Raw genomic sequence first — 9161 nt, 5'->3', positions numbered from 1 at the left:
CATTATCTGGATTTGTAAATGATCTTGCACATGCTGTTCATGATCAGCAGTACTTGTGCTGGTTTTATGTCGAAGTTCAAATTTGTCTTTTAAAAGACAATTGCATCTGACCTTCCCTGCCCATGGCTCCTCCATTGCCATTAACTTTACACAGATATCATGCCAATTTTTCATGGCACCAAAACTTTGAAACTCCCTCCCAAGGCAGATTTATCTGTCTCTCTCTATTGGTGTCTTCCACCTTTTTTTGTGCGGTTTTTGCTTGGCTTATGCCCAATAACAGCTATTGACCCCCTTCCATAGTTCTGATGTTGTTTGTTTATGTGTTCTTATTGAATAATTTTATCATTTTAAATGTTGTATTTGGTTGTTCTTATGTTTTTATGTTCACTGCCTTTTTGATGAGGTAGAAAGGTAGCATAAACATGCTTAAAATAAATAAATGGTAGTTTGTGAGGACCATAATTTAACCATCATGATCTGAGTTTGCAAACAATCAGGCAAACCCAGAGTTAATATTGCTTGCATGCTTTGTCCCTTCTCCCCCAGTCTTTTCCTGTCTCCACGTGCAGTGTCCTTTAGAGACAGAGGCCACCAAATGCAGAAATGACACCAAACCATAGTTACTGATTCTGGTTTGCCAATTCAGACATCAGGCAAAATCACCATTTAAGATGGCTTGCTTCTTTTTATGGGGCCATTCACTGTACTACTTTGGGAGTCCGCAGAATTCTCCCTGAACTCTCAATGAGCAGTATGCATCCAGTGGTGGGATCCAAAAATTTTAATAACAGGTTTCAATGGTGGTGGGATTCAAACAGCGCCGCTGCCACACACACGCACCTCTAGTCCCTATTGGGCAGGGAGGTTGCTTTAGTAACCCCTTCTCGGCACTCAGAAAAAATTAGTAACCACTTCTAGAGAAGTGGTGAGAACTGGTTGGATCCCACCTCTGTATGCATCCCTCCTGAGGGTTGCCCTGCAGTTGGCCTTCAGTTTTCTACTGCAATATGTACTCAAAGGAGATTCCAACCTATACACAGCATCAAAGATAATGATAATCCCATGTGCAAGCACTGAGTCATTAGTGCCTCATAAAATGATGTCACAATATTACCACTCTCAAAATGTGCAAGAGAAAGGCTAAGAGTTTTTGAATCTCCTGAAGGTTTCCACTGATATGCCTTACAACACTGAAACCATTCTTCCCAGTTGGGCAGTCAAAATTGCAGCACATTTTCAAACAGGGTGTTTCTTTTTATATTTAGTTTGTTTGTTATGGGGATTAGATATAGACTTGCGTTGGAGAATGGAAATCACTCCTTGAGAAAGATTGTCTGATTGCATCTCTTTGTATCTTTTTCATAAATATCTCTGGAAGATAAGTCTGTGTGGTTTGGTTTTAAGATCTTTATTTGCAGCAGAGCTCTGTTTCATTTTTCCTGATTCTAGTGCTTGAGAAGTCTTCTAAGAATGATGCTATTGTCCTTCTGGCTCTGAGAATTTAATATAAGGCTGTAATTCAAGGTTTCCTATTTGGTTTGCTTACACTAGGTTTAAGGCACATTATGAATTAAACTGCCTGCAAATGTACAGAATGAACTTCACCTTGTTATCCATTCTCTGTAGACATAGAAAAAAATATTTTAAATCAATTATTTGTGTGTCCACTAGATGTCACTATAATATAATTCTAAGAAAGTATGTTGTAGAAGGGGCTTTAATACGCCAAAGAACTATTCGCAGAACAAATTAAAATTTTTATTTGCATTTGGATGGATTCCAATTACCTTTTGTTCCATTGTGAGATTATATTTTGAAATCATCCTGTTTTATTGGTCCTCCCATATCTTGGTGCTATGAATAGATTCAATCCTGAGAAACAAAAGAGCAAGATCTGAAAATCTACAATTCAAACAAACAAAAGGCATTGCATATTTATTTACTGAGATAAAATTCTTCAGTCATTTCAGCAGAGAGTATCAGATCATGTGTCAAACATTTAAGCAAATGATTATGATTTACTTCAAGAAAAGCAAAACCTCAGCCTACCTCAGCCTAAATAGATGTTGGGTGCCAACAACTATTTAATTGTTCAGGGCACCAATTGAAATTGAAAAATTTTAAATTAATAAGGTATTTAATTATAGTATGCATTTTTAAGCTAATTGTGTTGATTTGGTGTAAGCCACTATAAGCCTCTATAGTCAGGAAAGGGCAAGATAAAAATATAACAAAATAAAATAAATACAAATTGTAATGGTTTTTAACATGTGATTTTATTATGTATGTTGTAAAATAAATAATAAATAACTTAGCCATGGAGGCAATTTCACACATTACAGAGTATACACGTTTCATCTGGGGTCCCCATTCTATGTAACAGTTAGATGTGAGTTATGGATTCTCCTCCTAGGCTGTGTATGGAGTATTCAGTGCACCCTGGGAATGCAGAAGGCAGGGAGAAGGATACTCACGCTTTAAGTGCCTGAACTGAAATTTATTTATTTTATTTAAAATTTATTCCACCCTATCCCCACAGGGCTCAGGGCGGGTCACAACATGAAAATTCAGTTACAATAATTAAAACTTTAAATATAAAAATTTCTAATACAATTGCCCAAGGGAATCACTGCTAGAACACCAGGGAAACCCCAATGGGCCAAACAGCACACCAAAGACGGTTTCATGGCACAAGAATGGCACAGGTGGAACCTGTATGGATTTGATGGGTCTTTGGTTGCATACTTGTTCATGGTTCACTTTTGTAGCCTTACATGCATGGTTATATAACATAGGAACACAAGAGTACATTCTAATGCTGAAATGCATTTTAAAAATAATCAGAACTTTACAAAATTAATGTTAAAAACATATTTGTTCCACACTTTTTATTTTTGCCTGTGCAGAGCAAATTCCCATATGCTTTAATTTTTAAAAGTCTTATTGCTGCCTGACATTCTCATAAATGTAAGAATGATGGTACTTGGTAATTGTCTATTCTGTAATGTTTGTAGGGTTTTTGTATCTTTTTATTAAATAAAGTTTATTTTTTTTAAATAATGATAGTACTTGGTACTGACTATATCAAATCAAAATCATGTGCCACGTGGTCTTGCTAAAAAAAAAGTCTCCAAAATGCTGCTAGGGGTTGGGGTAAAATGGGGGACTGTCAGGGAGAGTTTGCAAAAATTGCCCCCAGCTCCTGGTAAGAAACAGTGCTTTGATGCAACCCAAAGTATTAGAAGAAGAAGGTAGACTGACTAAGGAGACTGTGGATGCTCAGAAGACAGGTTGACAATCTGTAATTAAAGACTGATATTTGTTATCTTTGTAGGCTGCAAAGAAAAAACACGTAACTAAAGAGTGATTAGGAAGTGAGAAGTGATGATTCCAGAGGATGTGCTATGAATGCTCAGTTGTTACTATTAGGATAAAGTCTTCTCAGCATCTGCTTTACTTTTAAGGATTGCAAGGATTGCAGTGCCCATATTTTGTTAAAATACAATTAGTTTGTCTCCCAGCTTTTCTTTTCTTTTTTGCGGAGTCTGATAGTGCAGTGCCATAGGCATAGCTACGGAAAAAAGTGGCACAGTGATCTTTGGGATAAAAGTATGAAACTTGTATTGCGCAAACCCTGTGAAGTTCAAATTTCCATAGGGAAGTATTCCCAATACTGTCAAAATGCCAGCTGATTTCAAAACTAGTTGGTAGTTATAAACAGTTCTGTATCCAGCCAGCCATGAACGTCATGGAGTGTGACTTTCCTGCTTCTTCACCTTCTGCAACCCACTGAACCAATTCCCCTGCCAAGTGTTGGTCTTGATGGGGGATCAGTGGCCATGCTGGCAGGGGCTGATGAGAATTGTAGTCCATAACATCTGGAGTGCCAAAGGTTCGCCACCACTGCTCTAGAACAATATAGGAGGCAAGAAAATTATTTTTTTAAAAAGTTTTAAAACTGTGGAGAGATGCATTTCAGGAGAAGCACCTGCCATAGACAGGCCCTTAAACAATCATACTCACTAACCAGTTTGATATCGTGAAATAGAAATGTTCATCGTTGATCATCAAAAATGCTGGAATATCTAGTGAGTAGCTTGCTGTCAGTGTTCTGGTACATAGTTAATACTATTCAGTGCAAACACAAAGATTTTTTTTCCTAACAGCAGTGACTCAGATTTAATTTGTTTTGAAAGGCACGCTACCAAAGACTTGTGAATTAAAGCCTATTGTGAGAGACTATGGAGTTAAGTAATTACAGATGCAAATGTTCACAAACATAGCATTTTTTCATACTTCCTCATAATTATATTTGCATGCATATTGACATACATTTGAAAGCATCCTTCTTACTACTGTACATGAGCCCAGAAGGAAACAATTGGTGTTTGGCTGATTCAATTCACACATTCAGTTTTTGAAGAAGGCAAGAACTTTCTGACAATTTTTAGTTTCCTTTGATCTGTTCGTTGAAGTGTCTGGTGAGAGTTCATTTCCAGATCTTGTTCTGAGAACAGCCTTTTTCATCTCTTGTGAGAACCCCTGGTGAAGGTTTGGCAGTTCCCTTGCATTCTGTCATGCCTTTCAAAAGAGTGCTTCCTTCCTTCCCAGCCAGCAATGTAGCTATTTTTCCTGCCAGCATCAGGGCTGCTTCCTATCCCTGACAATCAGATCTCCTACTAATATCTTTGAGTTGAGACTCACAGGACTATCAAAGTCAGGCAAATTTAAAAATGTACTTAAAAATCCTATTTATTAAAGTACTTGTTTGTTATAACTGACGCATCTAAGGTAGAATGAAACTTTTCCTTAGAGACATTTCATTCTGTCAAAGACATTTCAAGAACACATAAATCTGACATTGTACCCCAGTATTTGAAACACCAATAGTGAATACAAAAAATATACATTTTCACCGGAAAACTAGTTAGCTCGAGATTTTGGAATACCATTAAAGAACAGTAATTGTATGTTTGTTTTAGCTGACTGGCTCCTAACTCCTTTCCTTTCTTATGATTGGCATTCTTGCTCATATAAGAAGGGAAGGTTTCCGTCCCAGTACAAATCCCCACAATGCACTCCCCCAATCCTTAACAGACCATCAACCATAGGAATATATTTCAGGGAAGTAGCATCTGTGGGAGGAGGTAAAGTTCCACTCCACAAGCACTGCTATAGTCATTATAGTGTATAAGGTCCAACCCTATATTTTAAAAATATTTTAATGTCACTATATATTAGAGTATCAGGGGCCATGGGGACAGAGGGGGTCAAATGACCCTGGGCGCAATGGAGGAGGGGAATTGCCCCCCCTCCCCTGTGCTGACCCAGCTCAAAAGAGCTGGGTTGGTGCAGGGGAGGTGCCTAAAGACAGAGTTGGCCTGCTGCCAAGAACCAGCCTGCTGCTGCTGCGGTACCTGTCTGAACCGCCTCCTTCCCTCCCCAGGTCCTTGGGGATGGGGCTTTGGGTCAGGGGCAGAGGCAGAGGCAGCTCAGATGGGCACTGCAGTGGCGTGGGCAATCCTGGGCTGCCCCCGTGGTACCCTGCCCCCTGCCTCCCTGCAGGTCGGCTTCTGCCCTCCTCAAGGCCTGAGGAGGGCAGGAGGCAGTCTGCAGGAAGGCAGGGGGGTGGCTAGGGGGGCGGCTCAGAAGGGCACCACAGCAGCAGGTCAGCCCATTCGAGCCACCCCTGCTCCCGTGCCACGCCCCCACACCCCACACCAAGCATGGGAGGGGGGCACAGGGGTGTGTGGGGTGGTGATGTCCAGAACAGGTGTTGTCCCCAGGGACCATTTCCCCTGATACACCTCTGTAGAGTGTTTATATACAATATATGTTTATCAAGTCACCATGACAAATACATGTTAAATACATATTACCATTTCTTCTGAGTTTATTAACAGCACAGGGCGAGGGAAATATTTTTCTCCCCTGACATTTTTGTACAGTGTTTCCCACTCCCCTCCAAAAGCAACTCAGGGTGGATTTTTCTACCAAGAAAAAAGGAGGGGAGAAGGATAATGTTTTCCTCTTTTCAGATGTTTGCTTTCTTGATAAAGCAATCCTGGCAGCTGAGTTTGAAAGGGGAAAAAAGGAACAACAACAAAAGAAATTATAACGTATCATGGAGCCCATTTGTTGTTTGGTTCTCGCTAAAGATAGTAAATCTGTATCTGGTCTGTATCACTTCAAACTGAAGAAAAGGGCTTGAATGCATATATATGCATATACATATACGCATATACATATATATGCATATGCATATACATATACATATACATACACACACACACACACATATACACCAGTCAAATATATACACATACATACATACATACATACATACATACATACATACATACATACATACATACATACATATATGTGTGTGTGTGTGTGTATACATTCATACATACATACACACACACATATATACATATGTATGCATATTTATGTATGCATATTTATGCATGTGTGTGTGTGCGCGCGTGCACACACACACACTATTGTGTTTTTTGACTGGTAACATAGTTGTATTCTAGCCTTCTGTAGCAGATGCAAAGCAATGCTTTACATATTTGCCTCAATGAGCTGTTATGAATCACCTTTAAATGCCATGTAATAAAATAGAATAAATTTAAGGTGCATACAATTATCCCATTGAAATCAGCAGAACTTGGATAGTCTGCATTTGTAAAAGTATAGGAACTGTGACCACCCCGTTGTATTGCTACCTGATACTACAAGTATGTTCTGAACTCAGTAGTTTCTATGCCATGTATCATGTTTAAAGTGCATGCTTTGTTTCAGCTCTGTTTGAGATTTCTGTTCGTTTTCAGATTTCTGTGGTCCAAACCTTATTGTGTTGCTCACTGGACATCCCATTCTGTTGATTGTACTTGATTACACTGTGCAATCCACCATGAGTCTCAGTGAGAAAGGTGGACTATAAATAACCACATAATAATAGTGTGTGGTAATGCATTTGGCTACTTTTCTATATGTGAATTGTGAACTTCATAAAAAACAGCAGCCGCAACCTCTATTAAGCAATGAATTTGGTACTGAAAAATTGGATTTGACAGATTAATCTGATGTATCAATGGATGGATAGATGGATAATTAATGTAATGTATTATTTAAAGCAGCGTGGTTGTAATTACCTTGATGTGAGGATCCAGGACCATGATAGGTCTTTAACTGGTGATCTGGGTGACATCAAACTTTGTGTTATTTTGGCCAAAACAAGGAAGCACAAAGCAAGTGAGAGGGATATTCCTTAGCTCTTATAAACTGTGTGAGTCAGAATTACTTGTATAGCATAGCACAGCCAGCTATACCTACATGTGAAGTGCATCTTTTAAAATAATCTTTGCTGAAGTGTAGTTTGCTGGACTGGTGTCATGGGCCAGCCTATGGGCAGTTACCTGGACTCAGAGGTTTCAGATGCAGAACCTGCTAATGCCGGGCACTCAGAAGTGGCTCCTCACGAGGAAGCAGAAGCTGACCACACTGTTCTGCCAGAGCAAGCTGCTCAGGAGGAAATTCAAACAGCAGAATCAGCTACCAGCCCTTCCTCACCTGATACCACGTAGCTGAGAGAACTTGCACAATCCTCCATCAAGCCCTGGGATGAACCAGCTGTGCAAAGGAGGTGGAGACAGCATCAACAGCTACACAGCCAAAGGAAATTGCTTGTTTCTCTGCCAAAGATGACAGAAGGCTCTGTGAGATGGAGGCATCTGCATCTGAGGAGGACTGAGCTCTTGCAGAATCTCAGCCTCAGTAACCAGAACTTCCTATGTAAACTTTGCCTTGAGCTTAGCTCTGCCTGGGTGCAATAAGTGCACTTCCGGCTGGATTTTCCCGTGCTTGCTGTAGCTCCCAGTCTAACTGCCTGCTTGGATTCCTGTGCTGTGGACCTGGGGCTGCCCTGCCCACACCTGCCCTGACTGTGACCTGACTACGCCTTGTCTGCTGCCTGTCCTGACCCATTGGACTGTGACCTGACCATGCTTGTGCTTGCCACCCACGTTGCCCTGCAAAGCTGGACCTGACCACCACCCTGCCTGCCTGTTGGCAGCACAACTACAATTTTTTCTGCGTTCTTTGCAGAAAGTGTATGAAAAGAGAAATTGATTCTCATCAGTATTTATTGCCATGCTTAACTAACAGAATTGAACAGTCTTTTGAATGCATTATTACTAGTGCATGTTCATGTAATGAATTCAACACAATATTCCAATGTGCACAGCAAATGCTGCATTGTGTTGATTAATGACAAATACTTATAAATGATCCTAGGATTGTTCATATACCAGCCATATTTGAAGATCATTTTGCTCTTGAGGCATTTTAATGGGCCAGATTTGCCTGGAAGATTCCCCCCCCCCCCATTTCTTAGTTTTGTTATCCATTCGTATCATTAATTTGCTCAAAATGGAGAACAGATTTTAAATTGGAAGTGAAATTAAAAATATTGAAGACATTACATTTCCACCAAAGACAAGTATGAACATCTTCCTTTCGTGGAAGAGCCACATCTATCACTGGATAGTTTCTTAGTGGGAGGAAGGCTTCAAATCCTGGAAAGGTGGAGCACAAACCATTCACTTTGGCTCCGGTCAAAAGGTCAGGTTATGACTGAGGAGCTTCCTGCTGTATGTACGAAGAGGTAGTCAGCTATGTGCGATCTGACCCAAATTCACCACCACCGGAAGAATAATCTAGAGAGGAAGTGATCACCTAGTAGTTGTTATTAACAGTTGCTACAATCTCAGGCCAACTCAAGGGAAATTCCAAATGTGGGCACTTATCAGATAATTGCATGATCTGAACTATGAAAAGGTCTGAGAACATTGGTCTTTTTCTAATGTCGCCATGGAAAAGCAACTAAATTGCTTTTTTGCCATTTTTTTCTGTTCTTACTTAACCATTAATCAAAAGTCTTTCACAGCAGTATCCCATATGATGCCTTACAGTTATTTAAAAACATTGAAAATGGGAAATGGACTAAGGTATTTGTGAGTGCCCCATCTGCCAGCTACTCTTTTGGATCAAACAAGACACTACTCTGACTTCTGTTCATAAGCTCTTTACCTTCTTCGTCAGGCAGTTAACACTACTTCTGCAAGCTTGAGCCCCTGCACCACACCAAC

The sequence above is a fragment of the Sphaerodactylus townsendi genome, linkage group LG04 (assembly GCF_021028975.2).
Source record: "Sphaerodactylus townsendi isolate TG3544 linkage group LG04, MPM_Stown_v2.3, whole genome shotgun sequence".
Taxonomy (NCBI): Eukaryota; Metazoa; Chordata; class Lepidosauria; order Squamata; family Sphaerodactylidae; genus Sphaerodactylus; species Sphaerodactylus townsendi.
The sequence above is the reverse complement of the archived record's forward strand: the minus strand, read 5'-3'. Positions refer to the sequence as shown.